Source organism: Canis aureus, chromosome 24 (genome assembly GCF_053574225.1).
Source record: "Canis aureus isolate CA01 chromosome 24, VMU_Caureus_v.1.0, whole genome shotgun sequence".
Lineage (NCBI taxonomy): Eukaryota > Metazoa > Chordata > Mammalia > Carnivora > Canidae > Canis > Canis aureus.
This window is the reverse complement of record NC_135634.1, coordinates 40170825-40197484: the sequence shown is the minus strand read 5'-3', so window position 1 is coordinate 40197484 and position 26660 is coordinate 40170825. Positions and strand designations below refer to the sequence as shown.

Below are 26660 nucleotides of genomic sequence, written 5' to 3'. Positions count from 1 at the left end.
CCAGTAAGGAAGTGAGGCTGCCAGTAGCAGAAGATTGAGCTTGGAAACGGATGCTCCCGGCAGCCCCTGCTGATGCCTACACAAGCACCAAACTAAACCACACCTGTGTCCCTACCCCCCAGAAATTGTGGGAAAAGAAGCATTCGCTGTGTAAAGCCACTAGGACTTGGGAAGTTTTCCTTCACAGCAGTGGATTACTCTTGCACCCCCAGACAGTGGATATCAGTAATTCTCAAGCAGGGTAGGGTGAGAAACGCTCTGCTTACCAAAAAGGTGCTAAAGCAAAGATGGCTGGGGTCCCACCCACATCCACCACTGTCTCCTCTAGGGTAGGATTGTTGCTGGAAGCGGCCGCCAAGCCAGAGACTACATTTTCCAGCACCACCTCCACCCTTCCACACATATGTGGGGCCATGTGACTCGTTCTCACCCTGGGACATGCGTGGGAATGGTAGGTGTGGCCCTTCTAGGCCTCGAGGTGGACACAGATGTGTGTGTGGACCGTCTCGCTGCATGTGCCCAGCTGAATTCCCAAAGGAGTCTGAAGAGCAGCGCTGGCTTACTCAGAGGACAGAAACATTTGTTCTCAATTATTATAAACCCAACATCTGTTCTGGACACGAAATGAACTTTTAATGGGTTAAGCCACTAAAATGTTGGGGCCTGCAGTTTTTGTTACAGCAGCTAGCGTTACTCTAAATAATACAAGGATACAGGAGCATAGTTTAAAACCCTGAGACGAGACACACTCCACATGGAGACTGTCCACACGTCTGGCAAGGTCTAAAATCCAAAATCAAAAGCATGCATATTGCAGAGCAATAGCCAGGGTATCCCAGGGAGGTGTGGCCTCTTAGGGTAAGGCAAAGAGAGAGAGGGGATAAAATGGTATGACTTTGAGTTGGGGACTTCCCTGTGTCCAGCTTTGCCATGTCATCACGAGGGAGGAAAAGAACGAAAAGCCTTGTAAGTTCTCATTTTTCTCCCCCTATTTCCTCACTACAAAACTCTCATGATGCAGGGGAATGTGGGTGGTTTAGTATTTTGAACTGACTCACAGAAGATCCAAAGGGGGAGCAGGGAAGTGGTGGGGGAAGAGAAAGGGAAGGGAAAGGTCAGACAGTTTGGGTAAATATTGCTCTATTTTAGCAAGATCGAACATTTCATGAACTCTTTCTGAAAAGCCCCAAAATGGAAGGCTGTTTACTTGGGGTTCAAAAAGGAGCTCCAGAGGTTTTGATTTATTGAACATTTTCCACAAAATTTCAATCCTTGCACACACACACACACACACACACATATTTTTCTGCAATTCAAGACCCCTCAAAAGTTTAAGAACGAATCTCTCTAAAGTTACTTTGGTCATGTTATTTGGGGCATTTTGATTTAGTCCTGCTCTTGCCAATTTTTTTCACCTCCTTAAAAGTCTTCCTTAAGACTTATTACCCAGGGGAAATTTTATAAAAGCCAGATGAAGGATGTATTTTTAAAAGTGTGTTTGAACAATGTGTTTGAACAATGCTGGTTCTGTCTGTCTCTTACGTTGCTTTTTTGGATTATAAGCTTGATTAAAACAGAAACCATGTCTTTCTTTCTTGGAAATCTTCTTCTGTCAGAATGCCCCAAACCAGCTCCCAGGCAGGAGAGAGAAATTTTTTTAAAAATGTGATTGGTTCCTGGTGATGAAGTGTCTAATCAAGTTCACTCAGAAGTCAATAGCAATACTAGAAATAAAAATTGAATTTTCTATGCCACTGCCTAGTTAATAAACTTTGACAGACATGTGTAATTATTTTAGATGCAGGAAGACAAAACGATGGATGAGAGGAAACAACTGATAAGATGTTATTGACTTAAATAAGGAAGCCAATTTTATGTGATGGATGTATTGCACATTGGAACAAGAGGCAAATATGATAATTCTTTTATCCCTACGTACGGTGGCCTATTTAAAAGGAGGGTCAAGTATGGTGATTTAAGACATGTCTTTTGTGCTTATTGCATGCCAATGAGACTGTTCTTAACCTAGATTTTACTCCACTGCCCTGGACAGCTTTTCCTAGGCCCAAATTTGCCTGAAGAATCCCAGGACAAGTAAGACTATTGTTATGATTTCACTACCAGATTAAGTAAAGCCTTTTCTCTTATGGAGTGATTAAACAAAACAGTTGCTGGTGATTATCAAATAAAAAATATGAAAATTAACCAACATTATTACTTTGAGATTCTTGCTGAAGATAAGAAGAAGGAAAATGCACACCTGGATGGGAATCTTAGTTAAAAACCTATGAAAACAAATTAGTTACTAATCACTTTCTGTTAATGGAATTTTAGTAAATAGCTATTTTACAATAAGCAGTTCTGCTCCTCACTTGTTTTGGTAGGACCGATTTCATCAAGTTGATGATCTTGGAGAAAGAAAGACTTGGAGGGGTCACAAAGTGCTGGATTTGGAGTTGGGATCGATCTATAGCTAGTGCGTAATTCCAGATGTCAGCAACATGAATTTGTGAGCATGATGCCAGTGGTTCTCTAGGAATCTACTTGTGACACTTGATGTGCAGAGGAGTGGAGGGGAGAGGGAATGGAGATACCAGGTTGATGTTTCTTTTATCTGCCTCACCTCAGTGACTAAGACCGACCACTGAAAGAATCACAGTGAAGAGGAAGATCCTGGTTGCACCATAGGCTTTCCAACGCCCTGGGTGCCAGCAGCTCAGCTCTGCAGTGTAGGCACAAAGCTCAGCATGGTCGGAGAGGAACACATCCCCACACCTCTGACAAACCCCTGGGATCCAGGTGGTGCAGAAAGACTAGAGATGAGACATTGACATTTTGCATATTGCAGTTGGAGGATGCCCCAGAAGACTGCATCCCCAAAGGGGAACAGTGTGCCCAGTGAGGTCACCTACAGCCACATCCTGGCGAGGCACATCCCTCATGTGGTTGGCAGGCAGTGAATGTCCAAAAAAGGCTAGCTCAAAAGAGCAGGATTGGGCTTACTCCTAAGCATATGTGAAGTACCCAGGGAGTGGGAAGAGCCGGTCTGGCAAGGTGACATCTCAAGCAATGACAGTCACAGATCATACCTTACATGGCTCTGGTCTGTACTGCCTGAGGCCAAGAAGTGGAGCTCAGGGATACCTTCACTTGTCTGTCATATCAGCCATTGTCTAAAGGCCTCTTGGCACTTGGTGGGCAGTCAGGCAGCTTGGCTAGGCCAAGGATAGCCCTCTGAAGAAAGTTGCAGTTGGGAGTCCTTAGAAGCAAGGCTCTTGGAAACTGGGGGAGCAGTGGTGAGCCGGAGTTGTGCATAAAGAAATAATAAGAAGGACTTGAGAGGATCCAGATCGAGCCTTACCAGTGTTTGTTATGCCATCTTCCCAAGAAATAGCTAGGGCTGACATTGGAGAAATTAATATGGAGCCTGAGGTCTGTAGTCTTGCAGGCAAGGATAGTAAAGCTGTGAGGGCAGCTTAGTGCAAACATGACCTCATATATATGTGCAGATGGTGAAACCTTACAGGTTACAGTTCTAAGAACTCCAGAGCTAGAAGGGACCTCCTGCATCACCCAGTATGAAGTCTCCTTCCCCATTTTGTAGCAAAGATACTGAATGATCAAGAAAGAGAACTGATTTTTGCCAAAGGCCAAATATCTGTCTAGTGGCAAAGCCAGGATTAAAATTAACATTTTCTGATCTCAGCCCAATTTTTGTTTCAATTATACAAGACACATTATTATATATAAGGTACATTATAATACAAAAAATGTTGTAATTTGAAGATTTGCAACTCCTGCCCTGAAAATGCATCTATCTTCATGTAAAATGATGGAGCTTTGGCACCATGAACTTATGAATCTTGTATTCTTATTCATATCATTGTAGCATTTAAAATTATCATTTAAAATTATCCTCAATATGAACCACTGTATTATTCATCTATGTTTACTAGTATTTATTACCTCATTCTATAGCACCAGAAATTTGAGCTTTACACCGTCTTCTTGTCTTAGAAGAATGCCAAATCCCTTTACCTCCCCAGGGCCAGCTGTCTTAGAATAAGTTCTGTTTTTCCTTCTAGAAAATTGGACAGTCCATCTCTGAAGGTCTAACCCATTGCTTTCTTGAGCTCTGATTGAGATCATTACATAGCTCATCACACTGTCTTCAAAAGCAGAAGGTGATATGAGGATGGATGCCTTCTGTAACCTTATGTGAATGGTAGAGAGAAAAAGACAAAAACAAAAACAAAAACAAAAATGATGCCCATAAAATCTTAGGTTGATCTTGGAAGATCCTACAGTGAAGTTATGCCTTTGGGTAATAATGCCAATGGGGGCAGTGAGAGCATAGCTGTCTGTGCAGGCAGAGCGATGACAGAGCCCAGAGCACTCTGGGCCATGGCCAGGGAGGAAAGCCAGAGGAATAGCAAAAATACTCCTGCTATGTGACCCTGACTGCCTGGTGTGGAGCCACATTCCTCTCAAGGTGAGCCTGGTTTTTCCTTGTTCCAGTTATCACGTGGGCAGAGAGGGTGTTCTCTATGATTTCCAGACTATTCTTAGACCTGATTCAAAGGGAATATACAAGGACACAAAAAGTAGATTTGGATGTAAGATACTTTTTTGAATTTCCAAACTGTCACTGGCTTTAGGACATTATTGTTTAATAAGCCATGCCTCAGTTTACCCATTTTACAGTGAAGGCTACAAGAACATAGAAAAACACTGTGTTATAGTATGATTATGTATACCATAATTATGTATGTACTATAATATTGCATGCAACATACATGTCTACTGATGGAGATTGGGAACAATTTGAGGATTGGAAATTAGAAGTCCTAGATCTCCTTGGAGATGGTGCCAATCCTCTAAATTTCCCTCTGGCTTCTTTGCCCTTTCTTTTATTTTCTTCTCCTCAAGTCACACCTTTTTTTGTATGGAGTTCTGCATTTATTTTCTTATTTTAGTAATCTTTTCCCCTACTTTTTTTTATAGGTAGAACACATCTAAGGTCTTCTCTAGTATATTTTTGAGAATGAATCTTGTTCCTAATAATCATCTTGAATTATCAACAAACATTTAGATCCTCAGTAATTCTCTTAGGACAGGTTGTTTTATAATACAGCTTAGGATATTCCTCATCGAAATGATAAAAATTAGATAAAGTGTAGGGGTTTAAAGTAATCACACTCAGTTATCTAGAAAATCCAATTTTGTAGCACATTTTGATTCTATTCCATGACAGATAGATGAGACAATACTATAACTGAATCACAGGATTCAAAAAAAAAAATTACCATTAGAAGAGAATACAGATACATATTCCAGAAGTAAATCAAGAGAAGACTGAGAGAGTACATAGAGCGAGGCAGCTTCTAGTTCAGAGAAGCAGCCAGACTTGAGTGTCTGTATTTTAGAGATGCTGGGTAGGTGGCCATTCTCAGTAGCATTCTGGTGAGAATACCTTGGACAGCGAACGTCAATGGAGGGCACTTCATTATGGACAAGAGAGCCAACTGGAGGGATTTCAGAGAAATCCTGAAAAAGTTGGGATGCTTTATGAAAACCTCCAAAGAATTTTAAAGGTCCCACTTATGTGGTGTTTTAGGCTGGTCTGATAAATAAATTGCACTTTTTGTCATTTACAAATCACCTCTCCTAAACAAACAATTATAAAACAAATCCTTACATATTTTCCCTTTTGATATGGCTCTCAGAACTAATTTGATTCCTGACGTGTTATTTTTGGTAGCTATATGTAGTTAGAGTCTCTCTTCGAGTTAATATTAATTATATCATTCAATATTTATAACAATGTAATATGAAGATTCTGATTAACTGTGCATATTAAAAATAACTCAGTAAATATTTAGCAGATACCATTTGCCTATGTCAAGGGCATCTTCCATTTTCTCTTAATCACAGTTTAGTTTGAGGATCCACTTTTCCTTCATTTGATTTAGAATCTAACTTTAAAAGTTGGTCTCAGTTGGTATAATAGTGTTATTTTGTCTGTTGCAAGCACTCATCAATAATAAAATAAAATTAATGGCTTACATTATCTTTATTTCAAATAACACAGAATAGGACACATGGAAGTGTTTCATACAAATTAAGGGCAATAAAAATCTCATAAAAGTATTTTTTTAAAGATTTTATTTATTTATTCATGAGAGACACAGAGAGAGAGAGAGAGAGGGGCAGAGACGCAGGCAGAGAGAGAAGCAGGCTTCATGCAGGGAGCCTGATGCGGAACTTGATCCTGGGACTCCAGGATCAATAAAAGTATCTTTTAACAATTATGCATACTCATGTACCTTGATATGAAGACATATTTTTTATTGTGAGTCACAGTCAGAAAGTTTGAAAACCTTTGGTGTGAACTGATCATCATGATGCTATTTCCCTTATGACTTATTTGTGGGTGAGCAACAGAATTTTGAACAATAAGCTTTGAGAGGAAACTTTCTAAGTGTCATCCAGAAAAGTTTGTTCTTGGATTGCAAGAATCTCAAGATAAGAGAGAATCTCATTTCTTCCTCTGTATGTTTTCACGCATGCATGGAAATGCTAAGCTGGACCTGCTGCAGAATCTTGCAATCATGAGATGAGCTGGCCCGTGGAAGAGCCAACCTGTTAGGCACAACAAGGCTGAAAGCTTGAATGGATCTGGCTTCTTAATGATGTCACTGAGTTACCAACTTACTCTGGTGTTGCCTCTGAATTTCTTGATGTGATAGAATAGTTTGTGACTAAGCTACTTGGCTTCTTGGTTTCAGTTTTTTGAAGCTAAATAAATTCTAAGTGATGTGACTACCATCTTATATTTTGGTGCAAACACTGAGACTATGACTAGTTTATTCAATAAAATGTGAAATAAGTGATGATTACATGTGAGGTTCCAAATGTTGGGAAGCTGTGAAAAAATAAATAATATATGCCCTCGATGGTTTACATTCCAGTGATGTGACAAGTAATAAATAGTGAAATAATAAATATATTTAGATTATAATTAATCTTTTAATAGATATAAATAGAATGGCATGATTGAGTGATTTATTTGATTAACAAGTTCTTCTTTAATCAGGATGCTCACTTTTCTGAGGAGGACAGGCATTGCAGCTGGGACTTGAAAAAAAGTTAACCATGGGAGAATGAGGCATAGATCATTCCAGAAAGAGGGATAATAAAAATTATAGACTGTACTGCTAGGCGAGTATACTCACATACTTTTTCTGTTAGAACATTCAATTTGGTAAGTCTGGAACCATGGTAAACCTTTTATATTGATTCCTTGGTAAGAATTCTAATATCTCCTAGAATGCACATCTCCAGACACTAGAATTTACTAGATTATCTTTTACTAGACTGGCTACGTTTTACTTTACTGGATTACTCCTTAATAGTATTATTCTCCAATTGTCCAGTTCTCCAAGCAGCCAACTCAGAATGTGGACATTGGAAAGTTCAATACAGGGTAAAGAAATTAATGAATGAAAACTCCTAGATATCTCATCCATCTGATAATGACTGATAGCTTATAGAAAACTCAAAGTCCCATAAGGAGCCCGGGTGGCTCAGTTGGTTGAGCGTCCAACTCTTGCTTTCTGCTCAGGTCATGATCTCGTGGGTCATGGGATTGAACCCCTAGTTGTTTTCCACACTCAGTGGGGAGTCTACCTGAAGATTCTCTCCCTCTGGCCCTCTCCCTACTTGCATGCTCTTTCTCTCTCTCTAAAATAAGCAAATAAATCTTAAAAAGAAGAAGAAGAAGAAGAAGAAGAAGAAGAAGAAGAAGAAGAAGAAGAAAGAAGAAGAAGAAGAAGGAGAAGGAGAAGGAGAAGGAGAAGGAGAGGAGAAGGAGAAGAGAAGGAGAAGGAGAAGAAGAAGAAAAAGGAGAAGAAAACTCAGTCCCTGAGAAGGTTTATTCAGGTCGCCAGGGTCCACTACTAGGAAAGCGTGTCATCAAGCCACAGGTAAGAACCAAAGAGATGGCTAGGGAAAGATGGCTTCCCCTTAACGATTCCCACTCAAGATCTGCTACTGATTAAAAGACATTGGTAAAACCCATACCAAATGTTAACGATAGCTATTGATGGCTTAGAATATGTTGTTGGTGACTTATATGAATTTCATTTCATCTCCATTCTTTATTTTATATAATTATAATCTATCATATATATTAAACTTTAAAATATATCAGTTCTATGTTAGAATAGAGTTTTGTGTATCAAGTGACTCACTAATCCCTGATATCTACTTCTGAACATATCTTCCTTCTCTCCCATGTCTGAATAATTGATTGCCCTTAGGAGTCCCCATTGTATATGTAATGTGCAATTCGGGATGACAATGAGCAAGTTTATTGTGGCCTTATATTGCCTTGTGTCCCTCACTAAATTATAAAGTCTTTCAATGTATGATGCATGTTTTATTGTATTTTTACTCTGGTGGATACCATCAGGCCAGGATATGCTGAGGTTTCAATAAATCAAAATGAAAAAGGATGAAAATCAAATTCTCTGTAGAATCAAATTCTCTTGTTTTTACTCTGTTGACTGAACCTCATAATATGCTCTGTTCTTTTTCAGCTCAACTATTGCAGCAACTTCCTACCTGTTTTCCCTGACTCTCCCTCCTCCAGCCTCACCGCCTCTCATCACCCCTAAGTGTCATTGTACAAGGTAGCTGAGCTTTAGAATTGGAAGTTGGAATTTTAGCTCTGACATTGATTAACTATGTGATCATTAGCAAATCCCTTGACCTCTCTGAGTCATAAGATTGTTGGAAGAGGAGATTTTAAAAACCTAGATATTTATCAGAAAATGACAAAGAAATACTGGCAATGTGATCAGATTATTCCATTTCTTACTTTAAACACTTTCAAACACTCACCTAGTTTTTTTTCTACCATTTACTGTTTGTGTCAAAATTCATGATGAAACTTCCCAAACCCTCAGTGTCTGAAGTCTTATCTGAGTGAAACTCTTCCACATGGGAAGCTCTCTGTGTTTCTGAAGATCTGCCTGAAACCGAAGATATAAATCTATCTGCTTTTCAGATTTAATTGGCAGCCCCTCCTGGGCAGTAGACCAAAGCTCTATTTTCTAGTCTGGTCTTTGTTGGTAATGAAAGTGATATTTTGGTTTCTCTTTAAAATTTTTCACCTTTTTCAGATGTGAGGTGAGGAAAAGCAGTAGTACGTATTGAGAACTTTTTGAAAACCCCAACAAGAGCTGCCATTTCCTGAGTGTTTACTATTTTCCTGTATTGGTGATAATGTGTTGTATTGTGTTGTATTTTAAGATTTTATTTACTTATTAGAGAGAGAGAGAGAGAGAGAGAATGAGTGGTAGGGAGGGGCAGAGGGAGAGAAAGAAAGAGAAGCAGACTTCCCACTGAGCAGGGAACCCAATGCAGGGCTCAGTCCCAGGACACAGAGATCATGACCTGAGCCAAAGGCAGATACTTAACAGCCTGAGCCACCCAGGCGCCTGGTGATAACGTGTTTTAGATAAATCATCTTCCCATAAATAATAATTATTTCAAGCACTGTTTTAAAAAAAAAATCCATGTCCCAGTTCAGAACTCTGAATCAAATATCCTGGGAGAGGCCCTACTAGTCTATTATTTAACAAAAATACAGTTCTAGGGGGAGCTGTTTCCAGAGAAAGTTGGGGAACCATTGAATTATCATTCTTAATATGTGCACCAAAATAGATCAGAGAAAATTTCTTATAAGGAAAAAAAGAATGGAAACCGTGTCAGGAACTGTGATTGAATCCTGCTTGAAGCTCACAAGTTAAGCTTCACACTTTCATGGGTGTTAGCAGCAAACACAAGACAACTCGCCCAGAGACAAAGGGTGGTTTATTATTCACAGCAACAGCAGTACTAAAAGGGTCAGAATTTTCTTCTGCTAGTTCCTTGAGCTCCAATTTGCATAGAGCAATACAATGAGAACCATGTAATGCTTGTACAGGTAGTAGGTTATGTTACAGAAAATCCCCGAGCTTGCTCCAGGAGACATTACCTCTGCCTTCCCGGGCTGTTTGCTATACGGACACATGTCCTTGAAGATAGTCTGGAACAAAACCAGTCTGCGTCTCTGCTCTTAAGATGTGTGGAAACACAGGACATCCACAGAGAAACGTCTCCCAACAAGCTGGATGATGATATTTCAGGAGGAATAACTAAATAAAGCTTCAAAGAAAAAAGAAAATGGAAAAAAAAAAAGAAAAGAAAAAAGAAAATGGGAAGTTTGAAGACAAAGCAGCAAATGCTTAGGGTTTTTGTTTTTTGTTTTTATTTTTTTGCAGGCGACTGGGCCAGATATGGATTATGTTTAAGCTCAATAAGTTGAAAAATTTGTATACAGAACTCCTGATAATGTATTTGGTTCCTACTGCTCTGACCTCCAAATGAGCAAAAGTTACGATAGAAGGAAAGTCAAAGCTAACTATCTTGCAAGTCGACCTTTGTCTCAGGTTTGGGAGACAGGTAGGTCTGCAGCAGTGGCCTGACAATTCAGTGTACCATCTACAAACTGCCTGGAACTAAGTTACGTCGTGCAAAGTTCTGAAATAAAATGATGGATGGCAGTACAGAATCAGAAGTAATTAAGACCAATGACAGAAGGAACGTGTCCTTGCAAAGTTGACCAAATTAAGTTTATTAAACCACTCCACTATAAAAAGCAGAAGTCTGCATCCTGTGGCATTTCACTCTGTTTCTTAGCTGGGGGACCCTGCTATAGACAAATGAATTAGCCTTTTGTGTATCTGATTCTCTGAAACTAGTTAGGAACCTAAATGCTTCCAGTTTTGTGTCATTGATAGCTGTCTTTTTCGTCTCTGTTTACTTCGCATTGTCTTATCTAGCCACTACGCTGTGCCAAAAGTATTGCAAACACACATTAATACAGACCATCTGGAACATCCTTTTTAAAAAGGGAAAGAAGAATGTGAGGGCTGATAGATTCAGTACAGGGCCTCCATCCAACATCTGTAATGAGATTTGTGGGACCTAGCAGCAGGTTTCTTTAAATTTCATCTGAATGCCATTCACCCCCTGCTTTTTCCACAATGAAAGGGCTGCTCGGGCTCAGAGGGGTTTCCTGGGTAGTTCAGGAAGTGGTGACATTTCCACCAGATCTTTGAAGTTAAGTTACTTCAGAACTCTCAGGGAAAGCTTTGTCACAATCCATGAAATGGGAACAGAGATGTAGTAAGAACAAAGAAGGACACTCAACCATAAAGAAGTAATATTGACTGTATTTTCCTAGTCCTCGCAAAGCTTGAATATAGATGGAGATATCTCATGAAGGCAATTAGTGATGTAAATCTGTCTTTTTTTTTTTTTTTTTTTTAGAGGGAGGAGAAAGGGAGAGGGAAAGAGAAAATCTTAAGCAGGCTTCACACTCAGTGAGGAGCCTGACGTCGGGCTCGAGCCCAGGTCCCTGAGATTATTATCCAACTTCAAGAGTCAGATGCTTCACTACCTGAGTCACTCAGGCAACCCTGCTTATTTAATTATCCTGAGAATGTATAATTCTCACAGGTCTGCTATAAATACAATTTTATTCCAGAGTACAGATTAGATTCAAATACAAATTTATATATTCCTGATAATAGTAATATTAAGAGAGGGGCCATGTAGATTAAACAGAGTAGCTGAGAAAATATTATGTCAATGAAGGAATTGGATGGGGTGCTTGGGTGGCTCAGTCCATTAAGCGTCTGCCTTCTGCTCAGGTCATGATTTCAGGGTCCTGGGATCCAGCCCCTTGTTGGGCTCCCAACTCAGCTGGGACTCTGCTCCTCTCTGTCCTTCCCCCTGCTTGTGCTTGCTCCCACTCTCTCAATAAATAAATAAATAAGATCTTTTTTTTTTTAATAAATAAAATCTTTAAAAAATATTTTTTAAAAATAAAGGAATTGATATTCTAGAGACGAAAATCTTTGTCAAACCCTAAGGATGGATTACTAGATTATTAGACTAACACATGTTTCATTCCTCAGAGAAACCTATGCTTCAATTAACATTAATATAATTTTCCTTTTATGATAATTTAGCAAATGACTGAATATTATCTTTGGTGAGTAATCTTCAGAAGCAATGTAAAATGTGGTAATTGTCCTGTAAAGAAAAATCTCTATTTTTTGCCACATATTTATTTGGATGTAGTTTCACAAAGTATTTGAACCCATACACTATAATAACAAAATTAGGCTGGAGAAAAATAGCACTTCTCAAGTCTGAACAGATATGCCCAAACAAAGGCTGACTGATGAGGAAGGACATTTTACAGTCTGGAAATAGGGACTATCCTGTGGAATCTGGTCTATAGCCATTTTACCTGCCTTGGATTAGAGTTTAACTTTTGGCAGAAAGAGTCCCTCTTCGTATGCCAGGAGTGGTCCAAAAGCTCTCGAGAATTCCATCACTGATGAGACAAGTGTGAAAGTAATTACTACTCTCATTGCAGAAAAACTTAATGCCAAGGCATAGACAGTCCCTTCTCCATTCTTGGTAGGTATGAGAAGAAATGGGGGTTTGGGGGGAGATCGACAAAGTAAGTCAAGGGTGAAGGAGGGAGCTCACATCAAGGCAAAATAATATTTCTCAAAGAGAAAACGAATGAGAATATTGTACCCAATTGATTTCTTACTCTTACTACTCTATGTGATTCATCTGTTGAAGCAGTTGGCACTACTTAAAGTACCACAAATGAACATCATGAAGCTTTTTTTCATTTTAATTTTATTGTTTGGCTGGCTCATCACTGGGAAACAAAGACTTGACTTCAGTTAGCCATTACACTGGCATTTGAATTTGAGACAGAAGGAACAATTGTCTCCGCACTGCAGTAAAAGAAATGTACTGAGGTTATAAACATCCTCTTGCTAATAATGTATGATTTAGGTAGATGTGTTTATTTAGATAAAATGGTCATTTCTCTTCTGCTGCTCTTCCTTCTCTTCCACTTTTTCATTCCACTTTTTTTTTTTTTTTCTCGTCTTTGTACAGAAACCTGCTGGGAAGCCATGTATTCAAAATAATAGTGATTAAATTGGAGAGTGCCAGTCTGACTTGGTTCTAGTGAGAAGCTGCACACAAATGGTAGTGAATGCCAACTGCCTCTCCCCTTCTTATTCCTCCTCTCCCTTCTCCTTCTTCTCTTCATCTTCCTCCTCCTCTTTTGCTTCTTCCTTTCTACGTGTTCTTTTGCAACAGCACGGAGGTATAGCATTTGCAGAGATCACCCAAAGAAGAAAGGAAAAATGTGATTCTGGGAATCCAGTTGCTTGAACTTAATTCTGATTCTATTACTTACTAGTCATGTAACCTTGGGCCAGTTATTTAACATATGTGACCTGCAGGGGCTGAGAGTACCCGTCGCCTCATATTATGAAAGACTTAAATGATCGGTATAAGTGAAGATCTTACTGTGACTCCTAGGCATGGAAATCTTAACCATCACCATAGTCATAGTATTTTCTTCTTTTCTATTTTTGTCATTTTACCCTGTGTTTTCATTGTCTCTGTAGCATGAACTTGGACTATTTGATTTGTTTCTGCAATCTAATGGGTAAGTGTATTATAAAGGCATGGGAAATTCTTTACCAATATTGTCATATATTTGAGGGTAAGAGGGAAGATTTATTTTGAAGCTGGCATGATATAGTCCCCTTTCCTCCCTAATTTAAATTCCTCTATTATACAGAAACCCCAAATCTCTTTTGTTGTCTAGTAACTGCTACAATCCAATAGGCAGGAATATGTATCACGAAAAAGACATGCCATAAATATGCTCAGTGTCTTCAAAGATGACAATTTTAAATGTGAAAACTGTGGAAGACATGAAATGAAGGAAATATGAAGCTATTAAGACGGAAGAAAGCAGGAAACATTTGGATTTAATTCTGTCTTGGACTCATTCCACCAAAGTTCAATGTAACTCAAGACCCGAGCAAATGTGATTGTTCTCCTGTGCGCTTGTTCTTTTAACCTTCTTTTTACTTTTCCTCCATAAGACCAGGTTAATGCCACATATTTTTTAAAGGCTCACATCACAGTCAATTAGTAGTATTACTTACTCTTTTCAAAGTTGAAAAAGAGAGAGAGAGAAAAAAAAAAGAAAAAGAAACCCAGTTTTAGACTCTAGATGTATCTGGAAGGGGTTGTTTAAAACTTCCAACCATAAGAGAGCATTAAAAAGGTGTTATGCAGACAGGATGCATTTCCATGAACTAACTTAAGAGGTGACCATTTAAGAATGGTTCTTTCGTAAAAGGTCCTTTGATCCAAAATTACAAATATCCCCCACTGGGAAGCCAGTGAAGCCAATAAGAGGTGGCTTTGAGGGATGTGAATCTACTTGGTAATAGTTACAGATAACATATTATTGACTGGTATTTTATCTGATTTTTAAAGATTTATCTATCTATTTATTTGAGAGAGAGTGCAGTGGGGAGAGGCAAAAGGAACAGAAGAAAGAATCTCAAGTAGACTCCATGATAAGCATGGAGCCTGATGCAGGGTTCAATTTTACAACCCTGAGATCACAACCTGAGCAGAAACCAGGAGTGTCACTCCATTGACTGAGCCACCCAGGCGCCCTGACTTGCATTTTATTCTAAACTATTGTTTCGCTTATGAAAAAAGAAGAGAAAATCAATGGACAACAGATGGAGCAATACCACTCATCTTTACCCATCACCTGAATCCCATAGGTTGACATAGGCAAAACAAATACAAGGTTTAAATGTTTACTTTGCTTTTTCTGCTATATATTTCTGCTTTCAGATTGGTGAGGAATGCCTCTAGATAAATTGATGATTTCTGCTTGTGTTCATAAATAATATAGCACAAATATACTTTCCAGTTTTATGGAAGGATTTTCATGTTTTTGAAAATTAAGGACAAAATCTATTAACTAACAAGAAGCAACTAATTTGATTTTTTTTAAATTTTTATTTATTTATGATAGTCACAAAGAGAGAAAGAGAGAGAGGCAGAGACACAGGCAGAGGGAGAAGCAGGCTCCATGCACCGGGAGCCCGATGTGGGATTCGATCCTGGGTCTCCAAGATCGCGCCCTGGGCCAAAGGCAGGCGCCAAACCGCTGCGCCACCCAGGGATCCCAAGAAGCAACTAATTTGACTCTAAATGTGAGATATAATGTATATTTTGTGTATACTAAGCAATCATCTTGTCCTATCTGACCACACATCTATGCCCAGATTTTCTTATGAGCCCCTAAATTCCCACAGCTATTGCAAATTCTCATTTTTATGAGTGTGAAATAACCTAAATGATTTTTCTATAGAAGATCCTATGTAGGAATGATATACAAGAAGTCATGTAGTGATTTTTAAAACTTTACTGGTAGAATTAATATTACCCTATTTAATGCTGTTTTCTCTATTTCTTGGTGGAAGAAAATTTGGCCCCCAATTAACTAAATCGTTATGGCTTTTTAGGTTAAATACTTTTAAGACAATGTCAATTACCTAATCTTAATAATTGACAAGGATCTGCTATTATCATAGACCCTCTGTTGAAAGGTGAATACAGATAGAAAGTGACACTGAATATATGAGTGTTTGGCCATTAGGAAAGCATAATATTTTGCAATGTTTTTCTCCACCTATTTGTCAACTACATCTAATTGATTACCCTCCTGTAACATTTTATTCTGTTTGTGAAACCCTGTCCCTAGCAGTCTTCCTCTTCCAAGCGCGTATCATAAATTATGAAATCAATGGCATAGCTTGTCGGGCACACATAAAATTGATAGCTTCCCTTATTTTATATTAGCATAATCTGCCAATTTATTAGGAAAGAGTGAATGACATGCTTGCTGTTAGAACCGGTCATGACAGGTCACTCGAAAACTTATTGATGGTGTGTGAGACGTGCTTTTTAATTAAAATGTGGGACTGAGCTGGCTAGTCAAACACCCTTTTCTCCTTACTCATCACATTTATTAAGTCATGTATTTGCTTATTTATATTATTTTAAATGAACAATGATGAGTCAGAATAGTGTACAAAAGGCATGTCCCGGCGGGGGGGGGGGACACACAAAATAGCAGGCAAAAGCGCACTGCCTGGAAAAAGTCTGTAAGGAGATATGATTACATTGAACATGATAACTCGGGTGAGATACATTTTTTACCAGGGTTACTGGTCACTTTTAAACTTCCTCCGGCCCACTTAAGCCCAACCTGATTGTTTTAAGCAAGATCATTTCCCCACTTTTACCCTCTTTCTTTCACAAAGTTGTAACTTAGGCAAGAGATTCCAGTCCCCATTGCACAATATGCTCGGGGGTTATTGTGATCGCAAAGGATGTTGTGAAATCCTCGAGGCCCGAAATTAATTGTGATGTGACTTAGGTTTTTCAAGTGAAATGTGTACAATAAAGCAGCCCTAGGAGGAGGCTTGGTGGATGAGGAGGGAGGCTGCGACTAGCGGGCCGATTACAGGGTGTCAGAACTGCAGGACCGGGGTGGCTGGCAGGGATTCTGCTTTCATCCCACAGACATCTGCGGGTGAGGGCACGAGATGAAAAGCCAAGCATCTTCTCTGTAATTTATATTGCCACAACATTCCACCGTGGCCGCACTATTCAGCCCCAGGGAGCTCACACGTACTTTTGTTTGCTCAGAAGAGTTTCCAAAAAGGCTTAAGTATGTGCTCTTCGTCCTGTGGAAGAGGGTCTTGCTGATTTTTGATAAAACATTATGAGTGAGGGTCTGTTTTTCGTTTGTTTGAATTCGCCTCCTTGTTTTTCAGGATGCAGTGTCTGACTCCTAGGCACTCCATCTGCTTTGACATTGGACAGACCCTGGGTTCAATCTGTCTTTTCCAGTAATGTGACTTTGACATTGTTAAAAAATACTGTCCTCGTGTGTAAAATGGGCCAGCGCCTACCTCCTCGCAGGGCTGCAGCGTAAGGGTTTGAAACACTCTGACCAAATGCTCTCTGGATAGAAGAAACTCCATGTAGGTCCATCCCTGATGGTTTCCTGATTAAAATATCTCAATTACAGCTGCCGTTTCCACTGCCCTTCCCTGCTAAGTCTGTTTATCTTCTCGGGTTTTACAGCAAGTTCTAGGTCATTCGCAAGTGGAGTCGCTCTTACATTTATCAGCTCTAACCACACAATGCATCAGCCTTCTGTGTTGCCATAAAAGGCAAAACCTGGAAAGTGTCCTTTCTATCATCTGGTTCAGGCTCCCTCTTCTATGGCTGAAGGAATGGAGATTTAGTCAAATTTCACCGTCTTCCCGTTAATGTTCAGGAATAATTAGTGAAGCAGGCGAGACAAAAATCCCATCCTCTAGACCAGACCCAGTCTTAGGCCTTTCATTCCTCTGTATAATCGTGTTTCTATTTCAAAGACCTACCAGAGGACTTATGAATAAATAAGAGTGGAACTTTGTGGAACTGAAAAAAAAAAAAAATTCTTGGTTAATTGCTGTAACTAAATTTGAAATTTTCTTTGTGCAATTTGGTTACTGTGAAGGGTTGATTTTATACAGTGATAATATGAAATGTATTTTGATACCATAGTCAGTGAGCTTAAATTTATCCCCCATTAAGATATAGGAGCTAGGCAGACAAACAAGACAAAAAAGTGGATCCAGCTGTAAATAAGACAAACAAGAAACAAGGGTTATGGGTTTGCCTCTTGTATGGTCTCTTGTTTGTTTCAGGTTTTAGGGAGTGAGTGTCCCATGTAAAGGATCCAAAATAGTGTTTTTAAACACAGAAGATTGCATTCAAGCTCCGGGTGTGATCAGCTAAACACAAATTATTTGCTTGGAGATATCTTATGAAATGATAGAGTAGATCAGTGTTATTCAGTGAGATGATATGAAAGCTCAAGTGATTGCCATAACCGGCACATTGATCTTTCTCAAAATCCTGTGTCTCTATGTCCAGGATCTTGGTTAGAAATAAGAGCAACTTTCTGTGCTTTTCAGGAATAGTTCGTTATGATTATATTGCATCATATTTATTATTGCTCCATATGCCTTGCAATAATCCAATTACAGGGGCGCCTGGGTGGCTCAGTTGGTTAAGTGGCTGAATTTGGCTGAGGTCATGATCTCAGGGTCCTGGGATCGAGCCCCCCGTTAGGCAACTTGCTCAGCTGTGGGGACGAGGGTGTTTGCTTTTCCTGCTCACTCTGCATCTCCCCACTCCCTGCTCATGCTCTTTCTCTCTGTCAAATGAATAAATAAAATATTTTTTGTTGTTGTTTTTTAATGGAAAATGGAGTCTAACAGTACCCAGTACCTTAGGAAGAATAGATAATGTGCTCACACAAGTTAATTCCATCCTTCTAGAAATTTTGCTGCTTTCATTCTTCAGGCACAGAATTCCTATCCTAGCCTTATCAGAGGATTCCTTGATTAGCTTAGCATCATTGTCGACAGTTGTCCAAAAGGCTCTTTTCCCAATTTTACTCTACTTTCCAAATTTGTAGATCTGAGAACATGGCTTATGGATTATGATTTATACACCATGATTTATGACTATGAATGTAATGATTTTTTACTTGATTTTAATACATTTATGCAATATCAAATTAAAGTTATTCCTCTTAAATTTCTCATTGAGAAGATAGCATATATTTTTTTGTGAATCCTGGACTTTAAAAGTACTAATAGTTTGCTTAAGTATGTTTTACAGACTGAGCTACACTGACTTTGTCTCTAGTTTTGCAATAAATTGACATTAGTAAAAGATATCAGCAAATCATGTGGAATATTGCTAAAATCACTGGGCTTGACATTGGCTTAGAAAGGAATCCAGGAGATGAGATGTCTTTTGAAAGACAAATCCTTCTAGCATATGTCCTGTTGTTATATATATATATTTTTTTCTTATGCCTCTGCAAGTTTCCCCTGCAGATTTCAATCTTCCCTACCTGTTATCACCAAATGTTCTCTCAACATACAACTGTGTTGCAGGGCAAGAACATGGACTTGGCATCACAATGTCTCAGATTTGATCCTAGACTCTGTTTGAATTCTTTCCTTTGGGTAAGTTATTTAACATCTTCAAATGTCTTTGGCTAATCTGTGAATTAGAGAGTAGATTCCTAAATTTTAGGACTGCTCTCATGTCAAATGAAATGTTTGTGCTGCACCGAGGGAGATACATTGAATCAGTAGTAGCACTGGCCCTATTATATCACCGAAGAACCTATAGCACTAAGATGAGTGATCTTGAGTAGATTGTTTTACCATTTCTGGCCTCAAAATTTTCATTCATTAATTTATTAGACAGTGATGTATTGAACAACTCAACATGCAACCATAGTTATAGGAAAGGAAAATATTAGCAGTCACTAACATATAAATTTTCCTCTTCCTATTATTCAAAGAAAATATTCTATTTTTATTAATTTTATAAATAGTTATATAATCCTTATTATATACTAAGCACTGTTTTAAGCATTTTACAGGTATTAACTCATCTGAATCTCAAATAGCTTTATGAGTGAGGTGGTGTTCTTATTTTACATATGAGGAATTGATGCAGAGGAGGTTAGTGGTATTCCAGGTCTGCACTGCTAGTCGGTTATGCCAGCAGGATATGAGCCATAATAGATTGGCCCTGAGTCCTCACTGGAAACTATGTAACTGTGCTTTAAAAATCTTTTAAATAAGTAATTGAATATGATGAATATTAATTGTAATAAGTGATATGAAAAAGAGGAGATGCACAGGGTGCTATAAAACGAGAAGAGCAAAATCGGTCAACGGATGACCTTTCTGAGGACCCATTATTTTCTATATTCCATAGAGTCCATGAATTTTTGAGCCTCCTTACCAAATACTTCTCACCATTGACAATTCATTATGCACTGGAACTGGCCATCAGCTGCTCTGACAAATGAACTGTGAGGTCTTCTGCAAAGAAAAAAACAAGAAGTTACTTTTTAAGTATTATAATGCAAATTTTGCTTAAATTTAGAAAAAAAACATGGCCCAGTCCATTGCCATTCTTCTACCTCAAATCGCGTTTAATAAAAACATTTTTTGTTGTTGTTGCTGTTGTTTTTGTTTTTTGGTTTTTTTTGTTTGTTTGTTTTGGAACGGGATGGCACAATACCTTTAAGTACAGTTATCAAAAATGGTGACCAGGCATCCTGCGCCCATTGCTAACCATCAGTGGCAAGTCCTTATGCTAGCCTGGTAGAGCAAGTGCCAATAGAAAAGTAGCCAAAGTTGTCTCTGTCATTATCTTTTGTATTTAAGCACCTTTTTAAAATTGATATGTTGTAAGTGGCTTTCAGCAGGAAGGAAAATTGATCTTTGCTAGAAAGTAAACTCCTTGACAACAAAAACTTGTCCATCTAATCTACTATTCTACACACTGCCTGAAACAGTACCAGGCACGTGGTAAGTTCTTGATAAATATCAGTGGAATGTTGAATTTTGAAGAAAAGTCTTTTTTGGTTACATCAATACCAACCAACCAAAGAAGTCTGAATGAAAGCAGTATGATGTGGTTAAACATTAGCCACTATATTTGGATTCTAGCCCAAGTTTTGCCACCTCCTTGGTTTATGATCTGAGGTAAAGCACTTCATGTGCCTGTTTCTCTCCTTCCCTAGCTATGAAATAGCCACTTTTACCTCTAAAAGTAGAGAGACAGACATCCCTTTGATGTCTTGTTCTCAATTTTAGCCTGCCAGGGGGCTTACAACCTTTTTTTTTTTTTTTAAGGATTTTATTTATTTGGGGGAGAGAGAGAAAGAGAGAGAGAGAGAAGGAGTGTGGGCAATGGCAGAGGGAGAGGGAGAAGCAGACTCCCTGCTGAGCACGGAGCCCAAGGACATTAAGGATCCATCCCAGGAACCTGAGATCATGATCTGGGCTGAAGTCAGACACTAAACCAACTGAGTCACTCAGGGTCCCCATTATAACTTTATTTTTGACTACAATTAATATCTCTGTCTTGTGGTAATGGGAAGAAAAACATAATAATGTACAAACAAAACCAAATATGCCAAAAGAGTGCACATCTGTGTGCTTTCTGAAAAGAGCACTTGCAAATTTGCCATGGTGAGCAAGGAACTTCGACTGATTTACTCTGCCCCTGATTAGAACACTGACTCACTGTATGACTGTATGACTCAATACACACCAGATATTTGTCTAGGGCCAGCCCTGGTTGACTCATAATCTCTGGTTTAAGATGAAGATCTGAGCTACCTTTGATCTTCTTCTTGCAAGAATTTCAAAGGAGATAATACCAGCAGAGCCAACTTGACAGTTACAGAGGATGCACTCGACTCCCCTTATTCTGATTTACTAGAGAAGAGGTTGCCACAGTAGCAGCAAGGGGTGAAATGTCACTTGCAAATTTGCACCTGGGGCTGCAAAAGCCAACAGAGGTTATGTTCAGTTGTGTAGCTTTAAAGAAATAAACATCTAAAAGCATGAGAGAGACTTTTAACGAATTATTTACATCCTCATAACCTGAAACCCAGAAAAACAGATGTCACAGAGAAACCATTTCTTTTCCCATTTTATAAGCATTTTCTACTTTCAATTTTTAGATTGCTGCAGATTATAATCTTTAGGAATAGAAGGCAAGCAGAGTGTGGTGGGAAGGGTGTTTATCAGGCCATCAATGCCTAAGAAGTGGAGGGGCTAGCAGGTTGGTTGGGCTGAAAAAGAGAAGTCAGCCTTTGGGGCAACCTCAGCAAAGCCTTGACCAAGCATGTAGAGAGCTCTGGAGTACAGGTGACGAGTCTGTCAGACTTGTCCCTCAGTGAGAAAAAATGACTAGCCTTTGGCACCCCCCAGAGGTCAGTCCCTGGATTTGGGCTACCCCAGGAAAGGCATTATGTCAGCCAGGGATCCCTGTCACTGTGGGGGACCCTGAAACAGTTGACAGCTAAAGGCTACTGGTGATCAGCACCACAACAAGAGCAATGATCCTTCTCTTAAGAGAATATAGGAGACGGACTTCATTGTCTACCATTCATATCAAAAAGCGAATGATCCTTAAGAAGAAAGCAAAATATGGCCTACTTTCTATGAGACAAACATAATCACTTGAGAATAAAAATCCTATTAAGTGATTTAGTATGAATATCTACATGGGAAACTGGTATGAAGCTTCCTTTCTGTAACCTACAAATCTCTTGAGGGCAAAGACTAGGTCTCTAAACTCTGTATTTTATCCGAACTGTATTAAGGGATCATTAAACACGAATCTAGTAATAGGCTGGTTCTTCTAATCTGCCATTTTCCCAGAATAAGGAGATGACTGGATGCCTCAAGTGGTTAGGATTTACTGTAGATGAAAAGCTTACCTATTGTGTATATATAAAATCTATACATGTTAATGTAATTTAAATATATGTACAGCTGTGTATGTGAATAAATGCCCACATATATCTGGCTCACACATTATAAACTGTAGCTTATGAATGATGTTACAGCAATAGATCTTTGGAATCTTTTTCATAGCTTACATCGAATAGTATAATCACAATACATAAATTCAGTACCTTCATTCCACTACTTAATTATTACATGTAATAAACTTTGATTTTCTTAGAAACATGTTAATATGCAGGACCCTTTAGGTCTCAGACATACACATGGTATCATTAACTATACAGAATGTTTCCTGTGAATACCTGCGTCTGATCAAATGTCTCTCTAAATTGTTGGGCCTTTTCACAGAATTCTTCCATGGTCCAGGATAAAGCAGGTATAATAAAAAAAACAGCACCAATCAAGTGTTTTCATTGATTAAATTCCTCTAGAGAAGCCAGACCTCTCCAAGCACCCTCCTCTCCTGAATTCCCTCCACTTTACTGTCATCAACAATCCCTTGGGTCAGCCTTGCATTAAATCTTGCAAACCTTCCTGCAGTGTCTCTCTATCTTCAGTCTTATTCTGTTCCTGCCAGGAATTCAAAATATTTAAAGCAAAAATTCACAACACTGTAATGACAAATGAACGGATGCACCTCTTTCAGTGGCTGATCAATAGAGCAACGGAAAAAGGAAAGAAAGCCCCGAGAGGAGAAGGGTATACAATATTTGAACACAATTACCAAGCTTCATCTGATATACATGTGTGAAAAGTTTTATCCAACATTTGAGAGATATACATTCTTTTCAAACCCACATAGAATATCAATGAATATTGACCATATATTGGGCTATAAAGCACATTTCAACAAATTCCAAAGGACAGCTATATGCAGAATATATGCTCTGAGTGTCCCAGACATCTATCAACCATCCCTCCACCGAAAATCTATAGCATCCTGACTCCTGTTTTGCAATTACAAATAGTCCTGACTTTTATTATTTATTTCTGCATTTCTTTCTTTATCATTGTTCCACTCATCGCCTACTTCATTGTTGGAATGTCTCATATTGACGTTTCCATTCATTCCTAATGTAGTGCCTAGTACTTAGTTTAGGCGATAAGTAATGTATATTTGTCTAATTTAGTTTAAGCTTTGTGGGATGGACAAGTACACCCAGATCTATGTTGTAAAGCCCTGTATAGTCAGTTAGTCTCAGCATTTTTGTGACAGAGGAGATATGTGGGACAAGAAGACCAATGATATTATAGTATATGCTTTGAGATTTCTGACTTTCTTGCTGCCTACGTGGATCTCAGCAGGCCCCATGAAATGTAATATGTCTTACCTCCTTATAGAAATATTCATTTCCTTAATTGTAGTGCTTTGGAAGACATAATCACTAATTGAGCTGAATTAATAGCATGAGACATTTAAGGAAAATATATATTTCATATTTGTATATAGTAAATGGTGTTGAAAATCCAATTCAGAACAAATTTTATGGCCACATTACAAACCTCTAAATAGGATTGCTAAATGAAATATATCTAGCATATAGAAGAACATAAAGGATAATAATGAACCAAATCTTTTGTCAGATCTTAGCATTTTTCATTATTAGTGTCACATGTTCTTAAGCCAACAGATATCACAGATGTAGTGAGACCATGATTTATCCTCACCCATCAAATAATATATTTCAGTAGAAACTCTGACTCTGTTCTAACTACAGGACTCAGTATCTAGTGTAATATACTCTGGAAACATAAAACATTATTGTTTTTTGACAATAGGTCAAAAAACTTCCGTAGACTAAGGAAATACCTATTTAATATACTTAAAAAAAGCCTACTGCTTAATCATGTCCATTCTTACATTTTTAAGAATCACTATTATCTATTTAAACACCTTACCATTTATGTTTTGGGGAAATCTGTCTATAATTTGAGCTAGAATTACAAGAATGTAAAGATCAAGAAAATGCTTGGGAGACTTGGCTGCAAACGCACCACTCAATTTCACATAATTGGAGATGACAGATACTGAAGCTCAATGAATAATATGCTCTCTGTATGTGTCAAATCAGGTATGAAAAAGAGGTAGTTATGCCAGTGGGCAAAAAATATACATAATTTACTAAGAGTGGAATAGGCTTGCACTAATCTTATTTTTCAACATCTGAGTCATTTGCTTTCAGCATATCTTGTCATATATCCTAACAAGCTCTCCATTCTCTGAAACCCTAGCAGATGATCACAATACTTGGGATAAAGAAAATAAAAAACTCAATGTAGCAAAGCAGTGCTAAAGCTTTTCAGTTAAGAAGTCTTTGAAAATTGGGAAAATGGCTATGGTTCCAAATGGAATTAGTACAGAATAGAGAAAAATTTTTCTACATATCAGAAGCATTTTATATGCAAATATGTACAAAACTTAGGAATACATTATGGCTCATTCCTATAAATATTAAATATTAAAAGCATTTATATTTCTTTATATGGACTTTCTTTTCTTTTTCACCTATTTTGACAAACCAAAATACAGATTTATAATAGAAAAAAATCTAAATTAGAGAGAGCAGAAGGAGCCTCCTACTGACCTCCAGAATTAGGCATACAGTGTTGAACCCGGGTCAGTGAGCCTGTGAGGTGTCCAGATGGGAAGAAAGGATATAGCCTTCTTGCAGGTATCTTATGCTCCAAATGATACAGTCCCTTAACTCCACATGCCAGTTCCTTTCTCAAACTCATTTATCAGATAACTAATTGGTTTTAAGATGTTTAAAAAAAAAAAACTTAATGTGTAATTTAAAATTTTCTAGTAGCTAAATTAAAAGAAAAAAACTAAAAAGAAACCAATTTGTAATATACATTACTTAATCCAATGTATGTGCTATATACACATATATCCAAATATGTCCAAAATATTCACTTTAACACAAAATGAAAAAAAATTGATTAATAGACTACACTCTTTTTATAGAAGTTTTCAAATTTGAGTGTGAACTTTACACTTACAGGACATCCCCATTAGGTTGAGGCACACTTCAAGTGCACAATAGCCATGTGTGCCTGATAGCTACTTTATTGGACAGCACAAAAGTGGATTATCAAGCTAAGTAAGTTCTACTAGTATTCATAAGGTTTAAAAAAAAAGTTGCTTTGCCTTTTTCATCTTTCCTTTCTTTCTCAGCTTCAGTTGGAAAACAAACGTAGTTGCAAAAAAGCAGTACTAAATCTTCTTGGAATTCAATGAATTTTGTATAAAATTAATCTTCCTAATAAAGAAGAGATGCTATAAATGAGATGTATCATGTGACTAAATTGACCTTTACATTTGTTTCGATATTAATGTGCAGAAGTTAAGAGATATAGTAAATGTGTCCTTCCAATATGAAGTAGTTGGAGTGAAAAGTAAATTTAATCATCCTGTGTGTTCAGTCTATAACACATATGAAACCATTTTTTTTTTCTTTTTGCTGAGAAACTTGCCAGTGGAATATTATCCTTTGACTAATGTGTTTAGATCAGAATATAATGTCTACAGGTATCTTTCAAAGCATCACTACTACTATTCTAATATTTCTCTGGAGTTTGTAAATGGCAAATTTTAATGCTAAAATTCCACAATATAATAATACATGCAGTGTGTATTCATATCATCAAACTCATTATCTTAGCCCAGCAAGAATTCTGTTTACCTTTGCTATTCACCATTGACACTCAATTAATTCATATTTTTAATTGTTTGAAACTTCTGTAATGTCATCATAAATATGCTATCTGGAATTTCATTTCCTTTTTTACTGTATAGTTGTTTCCTGAAAAGATTGATTGGTTTTCCTAAGTAATCCGAAGAGTAATTCCTTGAAAATCTTTTTCTCATAGGTTTAGAATGATGTTACATGTCTTGGGAAAGTATTATTTTGTAAAGTCGGGAATCAGTATGAAAAATATGAAAATATAAGACATTATTTTCTTTCATTAATACTAATTTTATGGTTACTAAATTAAATATTTAGAAGAACAGACCAAAATCTATGTCTAATCTCATAGTGATAATACTATTAAGTATACTCTCCTAGATCCTGCTTTGAGTTCAAGAGGTTATGAGCCTTTACTCAACGATTTTATTTGCTTTTTTTTTTCATTTTTGTCAAATGAGACCATATAATTAGGTTAACTTTCAAGATTCCTCATTATAAAATCTCAAATTTAGCTTTCATCTTATCTTTTGAAATATGTGGTTCCATGATGACTTCTCAAGTGACTTCCAGAGTTACAGAA

The 26660-nt window shown here is 37.8% G+C and overlaps 1 long non-coding RNA gene across 1 annotated transcript in view; it reads left to right on the top strand.

Moving 5' to 3' along the window:
* The window catches only part of LOC144296115 (uncharacterized), a 65261-nt gene extending 45181 nt beyond the window's left edge, over positions 1-20080 (top strand). Inside the window, exons 3-4 of the long non-coding RNA XR_013363273.1 lie at positions 18999-19070; positions 19837-20080. This is a non-coding gene — a long non-coding RNA (uncharacterized LOC144296115). The remainder of the gene's footprint in view (positions 1-18998; positions 19071-19836) is intronic.
* Positions 20081-26660: the final 6580 nt, after the last annotated feature.